Consider the following 25,486-nt stretch of genomic DNA (forward strand, 5'->3'; position numbering starts at 1 on the left):
ACACTGTTCAATGTAGCTCTCAGAGAAAACTCTTTTGGTTTAGTGTGAATAATTTTTCCTTTTTGTTGTTGTTGTTGCATTTAATGGCTCTGACTTCTCAGTTTTAATGAGCTGCCAATTTTCACTCCTAGGGAGGAAGAAAAGAATTAAACAAGTATGTAAACAAAGAGGCAAACAAGTAAGCACACAAGAAAAAGCAAAATGCTCAACTCTTAGATTTGAGATGTTAGTTGATCACTATGTTTGTGAATCAAAATTAGATGCACATCACGTTTCTCAGATTTTGAGATGAAAATAATTTTGTTTCTCATAGGGAATTAAACTTTTCAAAAGAGACTATCTAAAAGTGTTGGATAGGTGCTTTGGAAGAGGAAGGTTGCGAGAGACGTGGTGGGGTCTGCGTGCAACTCTTTCGCTCTTTTCAGCTCCTCCTGGTATTCCCCTCCTATCTTGGGTCTTTTACAGGGCTTCATTTGTGGCTTCCTGCTCGACCTCCCTGAGTCTGATCCTGGTTTCCATCTCCAGCCCTGGGAAATCTCCTTTCTTCGGACTCACACTCCCCACCCAGGCTTTGGACTTTCACCACTGTTTCTCTCTCCTGGCCTGTGATTACCCACTCCCATCCCCACCCCGCCTCGCCGCGCAACTACCTCCTCCACCTGGACTGGGACCATCATCCTTCCTCCACTCCGCCCAGTCTCCACCTGCCTCCTCCCCCAGTCCCACGCTAATCTCTGCTTGGTCTCTTCCACTTTGGCGTAATCTCGCCTCGGCTTACTGGCGACGGACACTCACAAGTTTACCCAAACCCCCAGTTCCTGGATGGATTCCCGCCATCCCTGTCCCCTCTTTAATTAGCCAGTCCTCTCAATAATGTAGCAGCCCCCTCTACAGATTAGACCCTGGTCCTACACTCTTAGCCGCTGCCTGCTTTTGACCTTTGGCTCATGGGTACTTGACGTTTTAAGCTCTTAGGTCCAGTATGAGGAGGAGCTTAGCTCCCAGCCAGCTGGCCAAGAGAAAACCGGAAGGCAGGTCATCTGATGAGGACTGGCAACCTGGCCTGGTGACTCCTAGGAAACGGAAATCCAGCAGTGAGACCCGGATCCAGGAGTGTTTCCTGTCTCCTTTTCGGAAACCTTTGAGTCAGCTAACTAATCAACCACCTTGTCTGGATAGCAGTCAGCATGAAGCATTTATTCGAAGCATTTTGTCGAAGCCATTCAAAGTCCCCATTCCAAATTATCAAGGTCCTCTGGGCTCTCGGGCATTGGGCCTGAAAAGGGCTGGGGTCCGCCGGGCCCTCCATGATCCCCTGGAGAAAGATGCCTTGGTTCTGTATGAGCCTCCCCCACTGAGCGCCCATGACCAGCTGAAGCTCCACAAGGAGAAATTCCCTGTCCATGTGGTTCTCAGTAAGGTTTTGCGGCCTCATCAGAGAGAGGGAGTGAAATTCCTGTGGGAGTGTGTCACCAGTCGGCGCATCCCTGGCAGCCATGGCTGCATCATGGCTGATGAGATGGGCCTGGGAAAGATGCTGCAGTGCATCACATTGATGTGGACACTTTTGTGCCAGAGTCCAGAGTGCAAGCCAGAAATTGACAAGGCAGTAGTGGTGTCACCCTCCAGCCTGGTGAAAAACTGGTACAATGAGGTTGGGAAATGGCTCGGAGGGAGGATCCAACCTCTGGCCATCGATGGAGGATGTAAGGACAACATAGACCAAAAGCTGGAAGGATTCATGAACCAGCGTGGAGCCAGAGTGCCTTCTCCCATTCTTATCGATTCCTATGAGACCTTCCGCCTTCATGTTGGAGTCCTCCAGAAAGGAAGTGTTGGTTTGGTCATATGTGACGAGGGACACAGGCTCAAGAACTCTGAGAATCAGACTTATCAAGCCCTGGACAGCTTGAACACTAGCCGGTGGGTGCTCATCTCTGAACCCCCATCCAGAATGATCTGCTTGAGTATTTCAGCTTGGTACATTTTGTTAATTCTGGCATCCTAGGGACTGCCCAGGAATTCAAGAAGCATTTTGAATTGCCAATTTTGAAGGGTCGAGATGCTGCTGCTAGTGAGGCAGACAGGCAGCTAGGAGAGGAGCGGCTGCGGGAGCTCACCAGCATTGTGAATAGATGCCTGATAAGGAGGACATCAGATATCCTTTCTAAACATCTGCCTGTGAAGATTGAGCAGGTCGTTTGTTGCAGGCTGACACCCCTTCAGACTGAGTTATATAAGAGGTTTCTGAGACAAGCGAAGCCGGCAGAAGAATTGCATGAGGGCAAGATGAGTGTGTCTTCTCTTTCTTCTATCACCTCACTAAAGAAGCTTTGTAATCATCCAGCTCTAATCCATGATAAGTGTGTGGAAGGGGAGGATGGCTTTGAGGGTGCCTTGGACCTCTTCCCTCCTGGTTACAGCTCTAAGGCCCTGGAGCCACAGCTGTCAGGAAAGATGCTGGTCCTGGATTACATTCTGGCGGTGACCCGAAGCTGTAGCAGTGACAAAGTCGTGCTGGTGTCGAATTACGCCCAGACTTTGGATCTCTTTGAGAAGCTGTGCCGGGCCCGAAGGTACTTATATGTCCGCCTGGATGGCACGATGTCCATTAAGAAGCGAGCCAAGGTTGTAGAACCCTTCAATAGTCCATCGGTTGCACTGCCGACGCTGTGTCAACAGCCGCCAGATTCGGCCACCCCCTGATGGTTCTGACTGCACTTCAGACCTGGCTCAGTGGAACCACTGCACTGATAAGCGGGGGCTCCAGGATGAGGTACTCCAGGCTGCCTGGGATGCTGCCTCCACTGCCGTCACCTTCGTCTTCCACCAGCGTTCTCATGAGGAGCAGCGAGGGCTCCGCTGATAACCAGCTGGTCTGGGTGTACCTCTTAGAGGAAGGAGATAGGGAAAAGGGGCTCCTTGCCCCAAAGGGCCCTGTTGAATTTTTGTTCTCTGGGAGAAAATCATCAAGAAGGGCTGCATGATGTTTGCCCAAAATTTATTTTATAAGAAAAACTTTTTTGGTTAAAAAAAAGAATAAAGGTATGAAAGGGTAAAAAAAAAAAAATAATAAAAATAAAAGTGTTGGATATACTAGCAAAGGGCTGCTATGTCCACTGATAGCTGATAATTATATAGCCCTGATATTTACTGAAGGTCATTAGGTATGATTTGGATAAATCATATAAATTTAAAATTACACAAAATTCAACTGGCAAATCTCATGGACTTTTTTTTAGCCTAACCAAACTCCTGAAGAAAAAACTATAATCCCTATTAAAATATAAATAATAATAAAAGCAACTATTGTCAGATGCAATAGAAATCTCCTTCTGTAGATTATTACTCCAAGAAGTTCCTGCTTTATACTTATGAGGGAGTTGACATATTAGATGGAGAAACTCAGCAATGACTTGTCCAAGGACATGTGTTAAGTTTGTGTCATATCAACAATTAGGCTGAGGTTAAATTTCCATCCTGAAGACTCAGTTGTGCAATGAATGAAATCAGCAAGTCTGTCTATACCAAGTGAATCTCTTTCTTGTCTGAACTGTTCAAGTCTAGCATTATTAGTCTTGTTTTTCTGAAAAGGGAATTGAGGCTTAAAGCAATGAAATAACTTGCCCAAGGTCTGATGCTCACTAAGGTGTAGAAAAAACTTTAAGCCCATGACCAACTTTCCTGAATTCTTTATCTTTCTCTCTAAGCTTTGAGAACTCTGCATGGGCCAGATTTTATGTAAAGCCATTGTCGCTTTCAGTAAAGGACTCTGTTCTGTGTTCCCTGGCACATTTAAACATATCCATCATTCAGATTGGCGTGGCCATGACAGTTTCTGTATCTCTCAAGCAAGCACGCAAGGTCATAGATTTGCAAGGGAATGCTTACGGCTTCTTCATTCTTGATTTCAAGCATCAGTGTATTCATAATATTTAATTTATTAAGGTCACTCCAAACCCCACAAATAATGGAGAGAGTATATAAACAGTTTTTATATGTTTTGTTGCACTTTAGGTTCTGGGGTACATGTGTAGATCATGCAGGATTGTTGCATGTACATACATGGCAATGTGGTTTGCTGCCTCCTTCTCCCCATTACCTATATCTGGCACTTCTTCCCATGTTATCCCTCCCCAACCTCTCTACCCCCTGCTGTCCCTCCCCTATTCCCCGCCGACAGACCCAGTGTATGATGTTCCCCTCCCTGTGTCCACATGTTCTCATTGTTCAACATCCACCTATGAGTGAGAACATGCAGTGATAAACAGATTTTTTTTTTTTTTAATTGCATTTTAGGTTTTGGGGTACATGTGCAGAGCATGCAATACAGCTGCATAGGTACACATAGGGCAGTGTGTTTTGTTTGCTTTCTCCCCTTCACCCACATTTGGTATTTCTCCCCTGGCAATCCCTCCCCACCTCCCCCTCCCACTGGCCCTCCCTTTTCCCCCTATAGACCCCAGTGTTTAGTACTCCCCTCTCTGTGTCCATGTGTTCTCATTTTTCATCACCCGCCTATGAGTGAGAATATGCGGTGTTTCATTTTCTGTTCTTGTGTCAGTTTGCTGAGAATGATGTTCTCCAGATTCATCCATGTCCCTATAAACGACACGAACTCATCATTTCTGATTGCTGCATAATATTCCATGGTGTATATGTGCCACATTTTCCCAATCAAGTCTATCATCGATGGGCATTTGGGTTGATTCCAGGTCTTTGCTATTGTAAACAGTGCTGCAATGAACATTCGTGTGCACGTGTCCTTGTAGTGGAACGATTTATAGTCCTTTGGATATATATCCAGTAATGGGATTGCTGGGTCAAATGGGATTTCTATTTCTAAGGCCTTGAGGAATTGCCACACCATCTTCCACAATGGTTGAACTAATTTACACTCCCACCAACAGTGTAAAAGTGTTCCTTTTTCTCCACATCCTCTCCAGCATCTGTTGTCTCCAGATTTTTTAATGATCGCCATTCTAACTGGCGTGAGATGGTATCTCAATGTGGTTTTGATTTGCATCTCTCTGATGACCAGTGACGATGAGCATTTTTTCATATGATTGTTGGCCTCATATATGTCTTCCTTCGTAAAGTATCTGTTCATATCCTTTGCCCACTTTTGAATGGGCTTGTTTGTTTTTTTCCTGTAAATCTGTTTGAGTTCTTTGTAAATTCTGGATATCAGCCCTTTGTCAGATGGGTAAACTGCAAAAATTTTTTCCCATTCTGTTGGTTGCCAATTCACACTAGAAACTGTTTCTTTTGCCATGCAGAAGCTGTGGAGTTTCATTAGGTCCCATTTGTCTATTTTGCTTTTGTTGCCAATGCTTTTGGTGTTTTGTTCATGAAGTCCTTGCCTACTCCTATGTCCTGGATGGTTTTGCCTAGATTTCCTTCTAGGGTTTTTATGGTGCCGGGTCTTATGTTTAAGTCTTTAATCCATCTGGAGTTAATTTTGGTGTAAGGTGTCAGGAAGGGGTCCAGTTTCTGCTTTCTGCACATGGCTAGCCAGTTTTCCCAACACCGTTTGTTGAACAGGGAGTCCTTTCCCCATTGCTTGTTTTTGTCAGGTTTATCAAAAATTGTATGGTTGTAGCTATGTTGTGTTGCCTCTGATGCCTCTGTTCTGTTCCATTGATCTATATCTCTGTTTTGGTACCAGTACCATGCTGTTTTGATTACTGTAGCCTTATAGTATAGTTTGAAATCCGGTAGTGTGATGCCCCCCGCTGTGTTCTTTTTGCTTAGAATTGACTTGGCTATGCGGGCTCTCTTTTGGTTCCATGATAAACAGATTTTTTTGATGTGTGTTCTTCCTACTTCAATTACTGGTAAATAAAATACAAATACAGATAATCTAATATTATATTATACTTTATATCTGACTTGCCTTTGCTTAAATTTAATATAATTATTTAAAAATTAAACTTTTATAGAAATAAGATATATATGATTTGTTTTATATTTGAAACATCTACTCTTAAATGTTATTACTTGTAATTCGCAGTTCACAGGTATGACAGTGCATTAAAAATAAGAGTAATCAACATTTTAATTTTAGTCTTTAGGATACATATCCTGGAGTTGAAGCAAGTATTTTTGTTTCTGTTTTCCTCATTGGATTCAGGATATTTGTCAGTCTCAAGTTTTCTCTATCGTAATTTCTCCATTTCCAATTTGAAAATACCAGTAAATGACACCAGTTAAGCTGATTTTTAGATTGATCATGATATACTTTGGGGAAATAAATGGTGCTAGATATATAAAAATAGCAAAACTATAAAAAAGAGAGAAGAAAGCACATTCAGTTTGTTTCTAATAAAAGAAAGAAATGAAAAGTCTGCATAATTGTTCATTATTGGTAATTTATGCTTAAAAGAGGTAGAAAAGACTAAAGACACTAAACGTTAGCTGTGTTCAAATCCACTTGTTCTGTTTCTGCAATCTAGAATATTCCTTTAACAAGTGTTTCTTCGTTTTCTCTCTTTCTCTGTGTATATATACATGTTTATGTTAGATAACTGATACAAACAAAAAAAAATTAATTTTAATAAAATAAAGGAATTAGAGAAAATTAAAATGTATTAATAATTGAAGAAAATACACGTGGAGATTTAATTATACATTATATACTATTAGGTTTGTTTTCATAATTATCATCAGGTTAAGTAATTTTTCAATATCCCACTCTGTCTCATTCAAAGGATCTCAATAACGTGTATAGGCAAATTCCTGATAACGAATGTTAAGTAATGACATTTTCAACCACTCAGTTATGCATGTAGAATGATGTATTTGTATTTACCTTATGCCTGCTATTTAGAAGAGTCCTTTCAAATGCCCAGTGTACGTACATGCAAATTATAGAAAACAAAGTCAATCTTTTGTAAATTATAATCAATGAAGAATCATTATATTTCTTTCACTAGGTGAGGGGCATCTCAGCATAGAGAAAGGTGCATAGGCTCCTCCATTTATTAGCTATTCAACCAAATTTTATCACCCGGAATTAATAAAATCTTCATGCCTTTTTATTTTGTGACTATTGAAAATGAGGTGTTACGTAATTACAGCCAAATGATCTCTGACAGTCAACAGAAATAAACAGCAGGGAAAGGACATTCTATTCAATAAATGGTGCTGGGAAAATTGAATAGTCATATGCAAAAGCATGAAACTGGACCCATCTCTCTCACCATATACAAAAATCATACAAGATGGATTACAGATGTAACTGTAAGGCCTGAAACTGTAAAAATCCTAGAAGAAAACCTAGGAATAACTTTTCTGGACATTGGCCTATGTGAAAATTTATGACCAAGTCCTCAAAAATCAATGCAACAAATACAAAACAAATATACGTGGAACTTAAACTTGAAAACTTCTCATAGTACAAGAAATAATCAGCAGAGTAAATAGCCTACAAAACGGGGGAAAATATTTGCAAACTATGCATCTGACAAAGGAATCATATCCGGAATCTGAGAAACTCAAATAACTCAACAAGAAAAGAAAAGCAACCCCATTTAAAAGTGGACAAAGGGCCTAAACAGAGATTTCTCAAAAGAAGACATGCAAGTGAGCAACAAACATATGAAAAAATGATCAGCATCACTAATTGTATGAGTCTGTGTTCAGGCTGCTGATGAAGGCATACCGGAGACCTGGCAATTTACAAAAGAAAGAGGTTTAATGGGCTTACAGTTCCAAGTGGCTGGAGCGGCCTCACAATCATGGCAGAAGGCAAAGGTGCAAGTCACACCTTACACAGATGGCAGCATGCAAAATGAGAGCTTGTGCAGGGAAATTCCCCCTTTTAACCGTCAGATCTCATGAGACTTATTAATGATCATGAGAATAGCATGGGAGAGACCTGCCCTCATGATTCAATTACCTCCCATTGGGTCCCTCCCACAACATGTGGGAGTTCAAGATGAGATTTGCGTGGGGACACAACCAAACCATGTCATTCCATGTCTGCCCTCACCCAAATCTCACGTCCTCACATTTCAAAACCAGTCATGCCTTCCCAACAGTTCCCCAAAGACATAACTCATTTCAGCATTAGTTCAAAAGTCCACATTCCAAAGTCTCATCTGAAACAAGGCAAGTCCCTTCCAGCTATGAGCCTGTAAAATCAAAAGCAAGTTAGTTACTTCCTAGATACAACAGGGGTACAGGTATTGGGTAAACACAGCCATTTCAAATGGGAGAAATTAGCCAAAACAAAGGGGCTATAGGCCCCATGTAAGTCTGAAATCAAGCAGGGCAGTCCAATCTTAAAGCTCCAAAACATCCCAGCACTTTGGGAGGCCGAGGCGGGTGGATCACAAGGTCAAGAGATCGAGACCATCCTCTCGATGGGGGTCAACAAGGTGAAACCCCGTCTCTACTGAAAATACAAAAAATTACCTGGGCATGGTGGCGCCTGCCTGTAATCCCAGCTACTCAGGATGCTGAGGCGGGAGAATTGCCTGAACCCAGGAGGCAGAGGTTGCAGTGAGCCGAGATCGCACCATTGCACTCCAGCCTGGGTGACAAGAGCGAGACTCCGTCTCAAAAAAAAAAGCTCCAAAATGATCTCCTTTTATTCCATATTTCACATCCAGGTCATGCTGATGCAAGAGGCAGGTTCCCATGGTCTTGGGCAGTTCTGTCTCTGTGGCTTTGCAGGGTACAGCCTCCCTCCTGGCTGCTTTCATGGGCTGGCATTGAGTGTCTATGGCTTTTCTAGGTGAAGGGTGCAAGATGTTGGTGGATCTACCGTTCTGGGGTCTGGAGGACTGGGATCCTTTTCTCACAGCCCCACTAGGCAGTGCCCTAGTAGAGACTTTGTGTGTGGGCTCTGACCCCACATTTTCCTTCTGCACTGCCCTAGCAGAGGTTCTCCATGATGGCTCTGACCCTATAGCAAACTTCTGTCTGGGCATCCAGGCATTTCTGTACATCCTCTGAAATCTAAGCAGAGGTTCACAAACCCCAGTTCTTGACTTATGTGCACCCTTAGGCTCAAGACCACATGGAAACTGCCAAGGCTTGGAGTTTGCACCCTCTGAAACCATGGCCTGAACTCTATGTTGGCTCCTTTCAGCCATGGCCGGAGTAGCTGGAACACAGGGCCCCAAATCTCTAGGCTGCATACAGCAGAGGTACCCTGATCCTAGCCCCAAAAATTATTCTTTCCTCCTAGGTCTCAGGCCTCAGGGTCTGTGATGGGAAGGGGTTATGTGAAGACCTCTGACATGCCCTGGAGATATTTTCCCCATTGTCTTGGTGATTAACATTCCACTCTTGTTCCTTATACAAATTTCTGCATCCAGCTTGAATTTCTCCTCAGAAAATGGGATTTTCTTTTCTATTGCATTGTTAGGCTGCAAATTTTTCAAACTTTTATTCTCTCCTTCTCTTATGAAACAGAATGCCTTTAACAGCAGTAAAGTCACCTCTTGAATGCTTTGCTGCTTAGAAATTTCTTCTGCCAGATACCCTGAATAATCTCTCTCAAGTTCAAAGTTCCACGGATCTCTAGGGCAGAGGCAAAATGCTGCCAGTCTCTTTGCTAAAACATAACAAGAGTCATCACCTTTGCTCCAGTTCCTAAAAAGTTTCTCGTCTCTATCTGAGACCACCTCAGCCTGGATTTCATTGTCCATATCATTATCAGCATTTTGGTCCAAGCCATTCAACAAGCCTCTATGGAGGGCCAAACTTTCCCACATTTTCCTGTCTTCTTCTGAACTGTCCAAACAGTTCCAACCCCTGCCTGTTACCAGTTCCAAAGTTGCCTCCACATTTTGAGATATCTAAAGCAGCGCCCCACTCCACTGATACCCGTTTACTATATTAGTCTGTTTTCATGCTGCCGATAAAGACATACCTCAGACTGGGCAATTTACAAAAAAAAGAGATTTAAAGGACTCATAGTTCCAAGTGGCTGGGGAGACCTCACAAACGTGGTGAAAGGCAGGGAAGAGCAAGCCACGCCTTACATGGATTGCAGCAGGCAAAAAGAGAACTCGTGCAGGGGAACTCCCTTTTTAAAAACCACCAGATCCTCAGGATCACGAGAACAGCATGGAAAAACCTGCCCCAGTGATTCAATTACCTTCCATCGGGTCCCTCCCACAGGATGTAGGAGTTCAAAATGAGATTTGGGTGTGGACACAGACAAACCATATGACTAATAAGCAGAGAAATGCAAATGAAAACCACAATGAGGTACCATCTTAACACCAGTGAGAATGGCTGTTATCAACGAGTCAAAAAATAAACAGATGCACTGGAATGTAATAAGCACAACTTCTATGGAAAACAGTATGGAGATTTCCCAAAGAACTAAAACTAGAAATATTATTTGATGCAGCAATCTTATTTACCCAAAGAGAAAGAAATCTTGAGACAAAATGAAACCTGCACTCGTTCGTTGCTGCAGTACTCACAACAGCAAAATCACGGAGTCAATCTAAGAGTCTCTCAACTGATCATTGAACAGAGAAGATGTGGAATACATCATGGACTCTACCTAGCGATAAAAAAGTGAAATCATGTCTTTGGTGGCTCTGTGGTTGGAACTGGAGGCCATTATCTTACATGAAATAACTCAGAAACACAGTCAAATACCACATGTTCTTATGAGTGGGAGTGAAAACAATGTGTACACATGACAGACAGGGTGGAATAATAGACATTGAAGACTCCAAAAGGTGAGAGAGTGAGAGGTGGGTGAGGGATAAAAAATTACCAATTGTGTACAATTTACATTATTTGAGTTACGGTTACACTGAAAGCCTTCATTACTATGCAGACTTCATTACTATGCAATATACCCATGTAACAAAATGCACTTGTGAACTGCTTGAGGCCTTCAAGGCTTCAGCCAGCAGTGATTGTGCCTCCACACTCCAGCCTGGGAGACACAGGAAGACCCTGTCTCCAAAAGAAAATGCACTTTTACTCTCTAAACCTATAAAAATAAAAAATAATAAAAATAAGGTATTAAATCAACCAATACTTATGAGTCTGAAATTAATCTGTATTAATCTGTTTTTGGACTAATAGCAAAGATATCTCAGCTTTTGCTGTGCTCAACAGTATGCAAAGCAATTAACTCAGTTTCTGATGTAGAGTAGATGAGGAATTAATTGGGAATCTTTATTGTTAGCTTAAGAAATGTTTCCCTTAAATTGTTTACAGTTTTAGTTTATTTGTTTATCTATTTTCAGGAGCATACCAGTTTCTTTAAAGTTTACCTGGTAACCTTGTTTCTTTTGAGGTTTGACTCTATATGGTTGTGCAAGTGTGTGGTAGTTTGGATTGTCGGCTAAATCTTCCCTCTTCTAGCGAGAGTCATAAAATTATGCCTTCATTCAAATGCCCACCATTTAAAATAAATTAATGTGTCTTTAGTAAAAGCTAAGTGGTCAAAAACCAGCCCTGGCCCTTCTAGGTTTATAAAATTTCAATATTTCATATTTTTAATTTACAAGGGAAACTGTAAGAGTATTTCCAGGGTATGAATATCCCTTTTTTTATAAATACAAAAGTGTCAATGCTTACAGGACCTTTTGTAAATCATTCATAATTTAAGGAGCAGGAAAAATGATTTGATTGTAAAATCTGTATGGCACATAGCTGATAAAGACTCATCAAAATGGTACATCAGCAGCCTGAAAAATTTTAAACTAATTGCAAGATTGATTTAAGTTTCCCTTAAAGTGATCTTCCTTCATCTATGGCATGTTACAAGAAGGAAATGAAAAAAAAAAAAAAGATTATATCCTAGAATTTTACAGTTATTTCTTCCTGTGAAGCAAAGATATCTTGCTTTTGGTGTGTTCAACAAACATTTCTAAATGAAGCTAGACAGTTGTGTATACACACTAAGTATGATATTAAGAGCTGGGGAATTAAAGATTCATGAACCTCATTGGATGGTGAGGTCCTTACGCTGCACACGATTTGGTACGCTGTGCTATGTAATGTCTCCCTAGCTGTAAGCTCCTTGAAGACAGACTGCATTTTATATATTTTTACATTTTCCATGTCTGCGAACCTCATCTAGAGCAGGGTGTACATACCTGTTTGCAAACCAGTAGTCTGCCCATGTGAGTGAACACATTAAACAAAACCTTCGTTTTCATCCATCTTGCTGTCTTCATTCTGGGTTTTCTCTTAGCTTTCCTTTACTCGTGGATCAGGAAGAAAAGCATCTGGATATCAACGTTGCTTGTGATGCTACATCAGCAAATGTCCCGTGAGCATTGCCACTCTGCCCTGTCCATGCTGCCTGTGTCACAGCCTATCTGCACAACAGTTCTCTAACTACCAGCATTTGAGCCCGATTTCTTTCCAACACTTTTTGTCCCGCATGTTTGCTCCTCATTAACCAAAGGCGAAGGATGGCGGCAATGCTGCCTCTTGTGTCAAATCCATTGATCTATTGTTTTCTTACACAGCTTGTCAACTAGAGGATCAGGGACACCTCTGTGTGGGTGTCTACGTACCACCTCTGAAGTAATTGTTACACTGTGGTCCCATCCATCAACAAGTGTTTGCATGTTAGGAGCTTGAGACCTGGAATTGAGCAGAGCTGGGTTTGAATTCTGCCTCTGCTCTTTGCTAATTGTGTGACTGCAGGGGAATGACTTATCTGCTCCTCTCCCCTTTAGTCCTTTTTCTTGATTAAAACCACACAAGAGACTTAAGCTCTTTGGAACTCAATTTTGTTACTAGTGAGAAAGGAAAACAGCAGCATCCACCATATAGATTTGTTTTAAGGATTTAATAAAATAATCCATATAAAGTATTTACACTCTGTCTGGTGCAGGTTGCCCTCAATAAAAATGTGTTTGCTATTCTTTCTGCTGTTCTCTTCTTTCTGGATGACTTTTATATTATAATCCATTGATGACTCTATGTCATCAGTATATAGACCATTTTACAGCTCAATATTAACTGTTCTGCCTCATTCACTTCAATATGACTGAAATGAATCTTCCTCTCCTCCGTCTCTGTCTTGTTACTCCAGCTTTTGAAGTTCCTAGGAATTTTAGGTTTAAGGTAACCTTGAACTCCATTTCCTTATTTCTCTGCCTTTCTTCTTGTGGGCTACTTATTGCCTTTATTTTTGACTTTCTGAATTGGAGACTGTGTACTTGAACTTAATGGAAAGGAAGTCTGCTGTAGTTCAGAAGCTGCCACCTGTGTGAAGTACTGGCGATAACTATAGAGACTACATAGCTTATAATTCAATAGTGTTCACCTTCCTGTTGTTCTAATTTAAATTTATTTCAGTTAGTCCTTGGACCATACAACATTTCTGAGATCTACACTATTAGGCTGGTGCAAAGGCAGTTGTGGTTTTTAATCTCACATTTAAGTTTTGCCATCACTTCCAATGGCAAGAACCGCAATTACTTTTGTACCAATATAATATTAACCCTCTGCTGTTTGGAATTGTTGAAAAAGGCCATGCCCCTCTCTCCATTAAAATTCTATGGATGCCAGCACTGCTCATTCTCCTAGTGCCCTGCTCAGAGCAATGTTTACATCAGGGACAGCTGCATGCAGTGAGACTGTTCTTTAGGGGAGTGACTCCAGCTTGTAAGGGGAATGGTCTGAGTTTGGGTGCCAAATCATCTACGCTTGAGCAAGATTTCTTTAAGATAGCCCAAGAATGCCTGCTGCCCAGAACCTGAAAACTCTGGGGAAATAGAAATCAAGACTTTTCTGGTGGGAATAAGATATACTGGCCCCTTCTTGTTCATTGCCAGGCAAAATGAGCAATGACAATTTTCCTAGAGAAAATCCCCTATGACAATTCACTGGACAATCCCATGTGCCAGCCACAATTACTTAAGTGTGAGATTTAAAATTAGCAACCAGTTATTAGATTTTAGTATTAATATTTAATCATCAGCTCTAATAATGACGAATTAATAAATCTAATTAAAGTTTATGAGATCTCAAAGCTGAGCTTAAATTGAATAGGAAGTGAAAATTATGTTAATAATGTAGGGAAATAATATGAAATGCACTAAAAGTAGGAAATAAAGTTTTAAGAGGGTGGCACGGGGAGAAATACCAAATGTGGGTGAAGGGGGGGAAGGCAGCAAATCACACTGCCACGTGTGTACCTATGCAACTATCTTGCATGTTCTGCACATGTACCCCAAAACCTAAAATGCAATAAAAAAAAGTTGCTATGATAGGAAATGAGGATCCAGGGAGGACTGAGTCAGAAAACTGTACCGTGATAAATAACAGTGTTTAGGGGGTTATTGATTCAAGTGGCAATTAGTGGCTCAGCAGGGCAGCGTGAGAGTGAGGGAAGCCTGTTGTAGAGCACTGACTAAGATAAGTAACGGCAGAAATAGAAAACAGATTAAAAGGAAATGACTGATAGGAGTTAGTGAGCAGCTGGAATCCAGGAGTGAAGGAGGGGTTCTAAGATGGTGCCTCTCAGATGTTAAATTGGATTTAGGTAGCTGGCGAGGCTCTGACAGAAGAGCATGTCAGGTACACTTCTTGGGAATGACAGGAAGGCTAAGTCTTAGACACTGGGCGAGTCATTGCAGTGGAAGAAATTCACTGAAGGAATTTTTAGAGAGAGAAGAAAACCCAAAGAAAGACTTCAATAATTTCTACAGTTTTTAAAACATTCTTTTTCATTTTCTCGAGTCAGGCAGAAAGAACTGGGTTTTAACCTTGCTCCTCTCAGTTACATTTTGTAACTCTCTTTACATTTCATCAAGTTTTAGTTTTCTTATCCATCATATGGGGGAGGGACTAAATAGTAAACATTACCTATTAGATAGCATGTGGGGAGTAAATGTCTTACAGGATGTAAAGGTATTTCTCAATATTAGGCACGGTCACCTCCCAATAGGTGAAACCTGATAAAAAGATTCCATATTCAGTCCTTTGTGAGTACTGGGGAATGTTGAAAAAGAGAGTCAGAAGCAGGATAATTTAGGGTGTTTCTTCTCTTCCTCTTTCTATGAGGCTTGGAACTTTAAAAATAATACTATCTGCCTTTTGAATATGATGTCAGAGTTATTAAGGTGAAAAGACTCTGGATTGTTTTCCTGAACATAGAGTTTTAAAAAATCCCTTGACAGTTACTAGTAGACCCTGCAAAGAACAGTGGAGCACAGTGACGAGCTGGTCATAAAACGCGTCATTCATTTGTCCACTCTGGTGGAGGTTATTTATTGAGATCAGTGCATGTTTCACTGTCTGTGAGTAACCACCAGCAGCCCTGATTTTGCTTTTTTCTCTAAAGGGAGGCAGCAAGCTTAATCATGCACTAAAAGGTTTAAAAATTATAACTCCCAAGACCTGACAAAATACTTTTCTGTCCCACTGATGGGAATAAAATGCAAATAATAATTCTGCATTAGTTTCCCAGGAAGACCATATGGAATAATTCGTTAATGAGTGTCAAGAACTTACAAAATAATGATTAAACGTGAAATAAAGACTAAACATTATTGTAGTTTATTTTTTTCCCTATTGTGGAACCATCTCATTTCAGTGGCCTAGACCTTCTTTTCCTACAGCTGCAAAAATGCATTTGGTAATTATGAGAATTAATCAAGCCCCAAACTGGATTATGGTGGTTGCAGACATCCTTAATTACAGGCAGTGGAAAGCGAAGGTCATTGTTGGTTTGAATCCAAAGAAGGTCAGTGCAGTGAAAAAGCCATTAACAACCGAATGTGATTTTGTGCTCTGAATAGAATGAATTGCTGCCTCAGCCCGGCTTCTCGGTAAACAGGTGTTCTGTATCTAAGCTAAGAATCACAAAGGAGACCAACTGCGCCCTTAGCTGGCAGCCTCGATCAGCAGTGGTTCTCAGCCCTGGCTGAGCATTAGAATCACCTGACACTGAACTTGCAGACCCCTACGCAGCACCCGGACCAATTAAACTGGGATCTCCAAAACCGGAGCAGAAGCGTCAGTTTTGTTTTTTCTTTTTTCATAGCTCTGGTTGATTCCTATGTGCAGCCATATTTCACACCACTGTTTCATAGGAAGCAAAAGCCAAAAGCAGTACTTTCCCCCTCTTAACATGCATTTCTTCAAGAGAGCTTTGCAATAAATCATAACCTATGGTGAAAGCGTTTATGTCACTAATGTCCCAGTAAGGTAAGACCTGGAGATTAAGGATACATTTCAGTTCTTTCGAATACCTAGTTGAAAGCTTTGAGGTTATCATGACTTTCAAAAATCATTTGTAATCCCAACCCCAGCTGTCAGTTGGATGTTTGACCCTATACTCTGCCTGTGGATGTAGACAGTTGAGGCCTATAAGGTTTCTGCACTCATAGTTATTTATCACCTGAATAGTTGTACACTTAGATCTTTGCCTGAGGACAGAAAAGCTTTTGAACGTAATCACTTAATATGAGAAATGCAAATCCTCGATATTGTTAACCTACCATCTTCAATTCAGGTAAACCAGCAGAGAGTATTGTATCTCCCCACAGCCTGTTTCTGCCTGGTACTAGTGACAAGAAAACACAAGCTGAACACTGTCATAGATGGAGTGCTTGGAAAGGAAGCTAGAGATCAGGGGAATGTGTGCTATCCCACCTGCTCTGGAACTCCGAGACTTTTGCCAGGTCGTCTTGGTTTTCTTACTCCATTTTGTCAATGATATTACTCTCTCTTATTCAGGAGATAGCCACACAGGCTCCTGGCAAGGATGAGCCAAACACGATGGCACCCGCTCATCTCCCACCTCCTACAAGAGCTCTGTTTGATCACCACGACTGCACTCAGTGACTGAAGTTTAAGTGCCCTTGAAGCACAAAACACAGACAAGGCTGTTGTGTATAACTAGCTTGGATGCACTGGTATGGAATCAGTTTCGGTATTATTATTCTTAGAGCAAACATCTGGTCTTCTCTTCAGATTAGAAAAATCTTGCAGAATAAGAATTTTAGAATAAGAATTCAACTCCCCTGTTTTCCAGATGAGATACTGAGGCTCATATTCACAAAGCTAGTTAGTGGAAGAGCTAGGATTTAAGCTGAGACCTCCTAATCCTGACAAAGAGCTCTTTCCACCACTGCAGCTGCTCTTCTTGGAACAACTTGAGATCTCGATTTGAAATACAGGGTCTTTATTTTTTTCCTCATTCAGCACGGGCTGCCCATAGTGTATGCTCTCTCTGCTGCTCCCAGCTCTCGGATACAGCTGACACCATGGGTTTGGGAGACCTGAAAAGCCCCACGGGCCCCCACGTGCTCAACGACTACTTGGAGGACAAGAGCTACATCGAGGCGGTGGTGGGGGGGGGGGTTGCCATTACAAGCAGACGTGGCAGTATTTGAAGCAGTGTCCAGCCCACCGCCTGCCGACTTGTGGCATACCCTACGTTGGCATAATCACATCAAGTCTTATGAAGAGGAAAAGGCCGGACTGCCAGGAGTGAAGAAAGCTTTGGGCAGATATGGTCCTGAGGATGTGGAAGACACTACAGGAAGTGGAGCTACAGATAGTAAAGATGATGATGAGGAGGAAAGTGGAGAAGCAAAGAGGTGAGGGAAGAAGCTCTTGCACAATATGAACCAAAGAAAGCCAGAAGACCTGTGCTTGTTGCCAAGTCTTCCACCTTACTAGACGTGAAACCTTGAGATGATGAGACAGATATGGCGAAATTAGAGGAGCGCCTCGGAAGTATTCAAGCAGATGGCCTAGTCTGAGGCTTGTCTAAACTAGTTCCAGTGGGATGTGGAATTAAGAAACTTCAAATACAGTGTGTAGCTGAAGATGATGAAGTTGGAACAGATAGGCTGGAGGAGCAGATCGCTGCTTTGGAGGACTGTGTGCAGTCCATGGATGTGGCTGCTTTCAACAAGATCAATTCCATCTTGGATGATGGCATTTAAATAAAACCTTGAAAGCTTAAAAAAAATATAGAGTCTTCATACCTAGCATTGCTTAAACTATTTTAAAGCACTTGCCTGACAGTGACAAGAGGCTTAGAGATTATGACTCTCGAGGAGTGTTCGAGGTTTGAGATGAGGCCATGTCACATTTCCTATACTTCTGGAGTTTCCATTAAAATTTTGCAATTTAAAAATTCTCTGTAAAATATCAGAGGTCCTCAGAAAAATATGCAGAGTGGTAAAGCCCTTCATGTTTAAGAAATAGTCTGGTTAATCAGCGTATGGGACTGCAAAACCCTATTTTTACCATGGAAATTATATTAAATGAAAACTTTTGCTCACTAAAACTGTTGGGCCACCACTAATATTCTTTAATATGTGAAATAACCTAAAAAACTTTAAATGCAAGATGCTACCAGTAGTATTTTTGCTTTAGTAATTCAGCTTAATAGCAGGTTCAACTATGGACATTTAAAAGTGACACCAGAATAATGGAGGAAAAAAGCAAGCAAGGACTATATACAAGGACCTTTTTTTAATTTAAAATTTTTATTGCATTTTAGGTTTTGGGGTACATGAGCAGAACATGCAAGACAGTTTTGTAGGTACACACATGGCAGTGTGTTTTGCTTTCTTTCTCCCCTTCACCCACATTTGGCATTTCTCCCCAGGCTATCCCTCCCCACCTCCCCCTCCCACTGGTCCTCCCCTTTTCCCCCCAATAGACCCCAGTGTTTAGTACTCCCCTTTCTGTGTCCATGTGTTCTCATTTTTCATCACCCGCCTATGAGTGAGAATATGCGGTGTTTCATTTTCTGTTCTTGTGTCAGTTTGCTGAGGATGATGTTCTCCAGATTCATCCATGTCCCTACAAACGACGCAAATTCATCATTTCTGATTGCTGCATAATATTCCATGGTGTATATGTGCCACATTTTTCCAATCCAGTCTATTATCAATGGGCATTTGAGTTGATTCCAGGTCTTTGCTATTGTAAACAGTGCTGCAATGAACATTTGTGTACATGTGTCCTTATAGTAGAACAATTTATAGTCTTTTGGATATATACCCAGTAATGGGATTGCTGGGTCAAATGAAATTTCTATTTCTAAGGCCTTGAGGAATTGCCACACTGTCTTCCACAATGGTTGAACTAATTTACACTCCCACCAACAGTGTAAAAGTGTTCCTTTTTCTCCACATCCTCTCCAGCATCTGTTGTCTCCAGATTTTTTAATGATCGCCATTCTAACTGGCGTGAGATGGTATCTCAATGTGGTTTTGATTTGCATCTCTCTGATGACCAGTGATGATGAGCATTTTTTCATATGATTGCTGGCCTCATATATGTCTTCTTTCGTAAAGTGTCTGTTCATATCCTTTGCCCACTTTTGAATGGGCTTGTTTGTTTTTTTCCTGTAAATCTGTTTGAGTTCTTTGTAAATTCTGGATATCAGCCCTTTGTCAGATGGGTAAACTGCAAAAATTTTTTCTCATTCTGTTGGTTGCCGATTCACTCTAGTGACTGTTTCTTTTGCCGTGCAGAAGCTGTGGAGTTTGATTAGGTCCCTTTTGTGTATTTTGGCTTTTGTTGCCAATGCTTTTGGTGTTTTGTTCATGAAGTCCTTGCCTACTCCTATGTGCTGGATAGTTTTGCCTAGATTTCCTTCTAGGGTTTTTATCGTGCCAGGTCTTATGTTTAAGTCTTTAATCCATCTGGAGTTAATTTTAGTGTAAGGTGTCAGGGAGGGGTCCACTTTCTGCTTTCTGCACATGGCTAGCCAGTTTTCTCAACACCATTTGTTAAACAGGGAATCCTTTCCCCATTGCTTGTTTTTGTCAGGTTTATCAAAGATTGTATAGTTGTAGATATGTTGTGTTGCCTCCGGTGCCTCTGTTTTGTTCCATTGGTCTATATCTCTGTTTTGGTACCTGTACCATGCTGTTTTGATTACTGTAGCCTTGTAGTATAGTTTGAAATCCGGTAGTGTGATGCCCCCCGCTGTGTTCTTTTTGCTTAGAATTGACTTGGCTATGCGGGTTCTCTTTTGGTTCCATATGAAGTTCATGGTGGTTTTTTCCAGTTCTGTGAAGAAAGTCAATGGTAGCTTGATGGGGATAGCGTTGATTCTGTAAATTACTTTGGGCAGTATAGCCATTTTCACGATATTAATTCTTCCTAACCATGAACATGGAATGTTTCTCCATCTGTTTGTGTCCTCTCTGATATCGTTGAGCAGTGGTTTGTAGTTCTCCTTGAAGAGGTCCCTTAGATTCTTGTGAGTTGAATTCCAAAGTATTTTATTCTTTTTGTAGCAATTGTAAATGGCAGTTCGTTCTTGATTTGGTCTGTTATTGGTGTAGATGAATGCTTGTGATTATTGCACATTGATTTTGTATCCTGAGACTTTGCTGAAGTTGCTTATCAGTTTCAGGAGTTTTTGGGCTGAGGTGATGGGGTCTTCTAGGTATACTATCATGTCGTCTGCAAATAGAGACAATTTGGCTTCCACCTTTTCTATTTGAATACCCTTTATTTCTTTTACTTGCCTGATTGCTCTGGGTAGAACTTCCAGTACTATATTGAATAGGAGTGGTGACAGAGGGCATCCTTGTCTAGTGCCGGATTTCGAAGGGAATGCTTCCAGTTTTTGCCCATTCAGTATGATATTGGCTGTTGGTTTGTCATAAATAGCTTATATTACTTTGAGATACGTTCCATCCGAGTTTATTGAGGGTTTTTAGCCTAAAGGGCTGTTGAATTTTGTCAAATGCCTTCTCTGCATCAATTGAGATAATCATGTGGTTTTTGTTTTTGGTTCTGTTTATGTGGTGAATTACATTGATAGACTTGCGTATGTTGAACCAGCCTTGCATCCCCGGGATGAATCCTACTTGATCATGATGAATAAGTTTTTTGATTTTCTGTTGCAATCGGCTTGCCAATATTTTATTGAAGATTTTTGCATCTATGTTCATCATGGATATTGGCCTGAAGTTTTCTTTTCTCGTTGGGTCTCTGCCGGGTTTTGTTATCAGGATGATGTTGGTCTCATAAAATGATTTGGGAAGGATTCCCTCTTTTTGGATTATTTGGAATAGTTTTAGAAGGAATGGTACCAGCTCCTCTTTGTGTGTCTGGTAGAATTCGGCTGTGAACCCATCTGGACCTGGGCTTCTTTTTGTGTGGTAGGCTCTTAATTGCTGCCTTGACTTCTGAACTTGTTATTGGTCTATTCATAGTTTCAGCTTCCTCCTGGTTTAGGCTTGGGAGGACACAGGAGTCCAGGAATTTATCCATTTCTTCCAGGTTTACTAGTTTATGTGCATAGAGTTGTTTGTAATATTCTCTGATGATGGTTTGAATTTCTGTGGAATCTGTGGTGATTTCCCCTTTATCATTTTCTATTGCATCTATTTGGTTGTTCTCTCTTTTATTTTTAATCAATCTGGCTAGTGGTCTGTCTATTTTGTTGATCTTTTCAAAAAACCAGCTCTTGGATTTATTGATTTTTTGAAGGGTTTCTCGTGTCTCAATCTCCTTCAGTTCAGCTCTGATCTTAGCTATTTCTTGTCTTCTGCTGGGTTTTGAGTTTTTTTGATCTTGCTCCTCTAGCTCTTTCAATTTTGACGATAGGGTGTCAATTTTGGATCTCTCCATTCTCCTCATGTGGGCACTTATTGCTATATACTTTCCTCTAGAGACTGCTTTAAATGTGTCCCAGAGGTTCTGGCATGTTGTGTGTTCGTTCTCATTGGTTTCGAAGAACTTCTTTATTTCTGACTTCATTTCGTTGTTTACCCAGTCAACATTCAAGAGCCAGTTGTTCAGTTTCCATGAAGCTGTGCGGTTCTGGGTCTGTTTCTGAATTCTGAGTTCTAACTTGATTGCACTATGGTCTGAGAGGCTGTTTGTTATGATTTCAGTTGTTTTGCATTTGTTGAGCAGTGCTTTACTTCCAATTATGTGGTCAATTTTTGAGTAGGTGTGATGCGGTGCTGAGAAGAATGTATATTCTGTGGATTTGGGGTGGAGAGTTCTGTAAATGTCTATCAGGTTTGCTTGCTCCAGGTCTGAGTTCAAGCCCTGGATATCCTTGTTGATTTTCTGTCTGGTTGATATGTCTAATATTGACAGTGGAGTGTTAAAGTCTCCCACTATTATTGTGTGGGAGTCTAAGTCTCTTTGTAAGTCATTAAGAACTTGCCTTATGTATCTGGGTGCTCATGCATTGGGCCCATATATGTTTAGAATCGTTAGCTCTTCTTGTTGTATCAATCCTTTTAGCATTATGTAATGGCCTTCTTTGTCTCTTTTGATCTTTGTTGCTTTAAAGTCTATTTTATCAGAGATGAGAATTGCAACTCCTGCTTTTTTTGCTCTCCATTTGCTTGGTAAATCTTCCTCCATCCCTTTATTTTGAGCCTATGTATCCTTGCATGTGAGATGGGTTTTCTGGATACAGCACACTGATGGGTTTTGGATTTTTATCCAATTTGCCAGTCTGTGTCTTTTGATTGGTGCATTTAGTCCATTTACATTTAGGGTTAATATTGTTATGTGTAAATTTGATACTGCCATTTTAATGCTAAGTGGTTGTTTTTCCCTTTAGTTTTTGTAGATTCTTCATTATGTTGATGCTCTTTAGCATTTAGTGTGATTTGTGATTGGCTGGTGCTGGTTGTTCCTTTCTATGTGTAGTGCCTCTTTTAGGAGCTCTTGTAAAGCAGGCCTGATGGTGACAAAATCTCTGCGTACTTTCTTGTTCGCAAAGGATTTTATTTTTCCTTCACTTCTGAAGCTCAGTTTGGCTGGATATGAAATTCTGGGTTGAAAGTTCTTTTCTTTAAGAATGTTGAATATTGGCCCCCACTCTCTTCTGGCTTGTAGAGTTTCTGCCGAGAGATCTGCTGTGAGTCTGATTGGCTTCCCTTTGTGGGTGACCCGACCTTTCTCTCTGGCTGCCTTTAGTATTTTCTTATTTATTTCAACCTTGTTGAATCTGATAATTATGTGCCTTGGGGTTGCTCCTCTTGCGGAATATCTTTGTGGTGTTCTCTGTATTTCCTGCAATTGAGTGTTGGCCTGTCTTGCTAGGTGGGGGAAATTTTCCTGGATGATGTCCTGAAGAGTATTTTCCAGCTTGGATTCATTCTCTTCGTCCCCTTCTGGTACACGTATCAAACGTTGGTTAGGTCTTTTCACATAGTTCCACATTTCTTGGAGACTTTGTTCATTCCTTTTTGCGCTTTTTTCTCTGATCTTGGTTTCTCGTTTTATTTCATTGAGTTGGTCTTCGACTTCAGATATTCTTTCTTCTGCTTGGTCAATTCTGCTATTGAAACTTGTGCATGCTTTGCGAAGTTCTTGTATTGTGTTTTTTAGCTCCTTTGAGTCATTCATGTTCCTCTCTAAGTTATCCATTCTTGTTATCATTTCCTCAAATCTTTTTTCATATCTTTTTTTCAAGGTTCTTAGTTTCTTTGCATTGATTTAACACATGTTCTTTTAGCTCACAAAAGTTTCTCATTATCCACCTTCTGAAGTCTAATTCCATCATTACATCACAGTCATTCTCTGTCCAGCTTTGTTGTCTTGCTGGTGAGGAGTTTTGGTCCTTTCTAGGAGGCGAGGTGTTCTGGTTTTGGGTGTTTTCCTCCTTTTTGCGCTGGTTTCTTCTTATCTTTGTGGATTTATCCACTTGTCATCCACGTAGTTGCTGACTTTTCGATTGGGTCTCTGAGTGGACACCCAGATTGTTGGTGATGAAGTATTTCTGTTACTTGGTTTTCCTTCTACCAGTCTAGCCTTTTCGCTGTATGACTGCTGAGGTCCACTCCAGGCCCTGCTTGTCTGGGGTGCACCTATAGCAGCTGTGGAAAAGCGAGGGATGCTACCCGTTTCTTTTTCTGCTATCTTTGTCCCAGAATGATGCCTGCCAAATGTCAGTCTTTTCGATACAGAGGGGTCAAGGAGCTGCTTGAGGAGACAGTCTGTACTTTGTAGGAGCTCAAGTGCTGAGCTGTGAGCTTTGTTGTTCATTCAGGGCTGTTAGGCTGAAAAAAACCCTTTTTTTCTCAGATGCTCTGTCTGGGGGAGGGGGGTTTGAGGCTTTCCTTATGAGTGTGTTCCTCACTGTCCTGCCCAGCTAGGAGGCAGTCAAGTCACTATTTGCCTGCCGAGGCTCCGCCCTGCTGGTGTGAGGTTCACCCTGTTGCTGCAGGCTCTGCCTTTCTGCTGCGGTCTCCGCCCTGTTGCCACGGGCTACGCCCTGCAGCAGAGTCTCTCTGTTGTACCAGGTTGCTTCAGCAACGGCAGGCTATGTCAGCAATGGGCGTGTACCTCAGTGGGGGCTGATTGCCTCGGTAATGGCGGACACCCCTCCCCGCGGAGCTGCGCTTTAAGAAAACCTCCTCACCGGGAGCGTTTGTAATTGCCGTTTTGTTTGTCGCACTGCGCTAGCCCAAACGCCTTTTCCCTGGGATTTCCTGGGCTGGCTCACTGCCCAAGTCCTGTTTAGTCTCAAGTTCAGCCCTCTCAGGTCTCAGTTTGCCGGTTCAACAGGGACCCGTAACAGTGCGCTTTTGTATGGAGCGCTGTGGAACGCCTTTGTGCTCCAGCATGGACCGGAGCTGCACCAGTTGCCGGCTACACCAGCCGAGACCTCTACCTGGCGTCCCACGTCTCTTTTATACCTGGGAATTTCCCTGTTCTGTGGGCAACTAAGATCCATCTGGAAATGCGTCCCCGACTCACCCTCTTCACGGATCCAGTGAGAGCTTCAATCCTGGGTTGTTCTCACAGCGCCATCTTGAGTTCTTCCCTCAATTTTGTATTTTTTTAGTAGAGACAGGGTTTCACCATGTTGGCCAGGCTGGTCTCAAATTCCTGACCTAATGATCCACACTCCAAAAGGACTTTATAAAAAAAAAAATGATGAACGATGCAAGATGGCTGATTGCTAACATCTTGGGATAGCAGCTCCCAGCGAAAGCTCAGACAATGAGAGGACACCACACTTTCAGACAAATTTTGGTCACTCATGGAGCAGAAGATTCCCAGTGGAGGAGCTCCACGGGTCACCAGCGCGACTCTTGTCGCTGGTGCAGCGGTTTTGCCGGCACCTTGGCGCGGCAGGTCTCGGTGCAGAGTAAACGGGACTGGTTTCCCTCTGACTGAGGTTTGGAGGAGCTCCACGGGTCACCAGCGTTACTTTTGTGGCCGATGCAGCAGTTGTGCTGGCACCTCTGCATGGCAGCTCTTGGTGTGGAGTAAACGGGACTGGTTCCCCTTCTGACCAAGGTTTGGAGCTCCGGGAAGGCAGAGTCACCTATAATAGACTCAAGAAGGAAGCCAGACTGGAGATTCCTGGGCAGAAAAGCACCATCAGTCTTAACGCCGCTGTTTTGGCTGGCACAGTGGGTTGCTCATATTTCGGCCCTGGGAATTAACAACTTGGATGTCCACTCAGAGGCCTAATTTGAAAGTTGGTAATTACAAAGACAATAGGTGGATAAATTTAAAATGATGGGAAGAAACCAGCATAAAAAGGCTGAGGATACTCAAAATCAGAATGCCTCTC

The 25,486-nt window shown here is 41.8% G+C and overlaps 2 pseudogenes across 1 annotated transcript; both read left to right on the top strand.

The window, feature by feature from the left end:
• Nucleotides 1-356: 356 nt before the first annotated feature.
• On the top strand, nt 357-3,080 carry LOC128929789 (DNA repair and recombination protein RAD54-like pseudogene; annotated as a pseudogene). Its single transcript, XR_013526995.1, has one exon. The product of XR_013526995.1 is annotated as a DNA repair and recombination protein RAD54-like pseudogene (transcript).
• Nucleotides 3,081-17,216: 14,136 nt separating this feature from the next.
• On the top strand, nt 17,217-17,903 carry LOC100396354 (elongation factor 1-beta pseudogene; annotated as a pseudogene).
• Nucleotides 17,904-25,486: the final 7,583 nt, after the last annotated feature.

This window comes from Callithrix jacchus, chromosome 15 (genome assembly GCF_049354715.1).
Source record: "Callithrix jacchus isolate 240 chromosome 15, calJac240_pri, whole genome shotgun sequence".
NCBI lineage: Eukaryota > Metazoa > Chordata > Mammalia > Primates > Cebidae > Callithrix > Callithrix jacchus.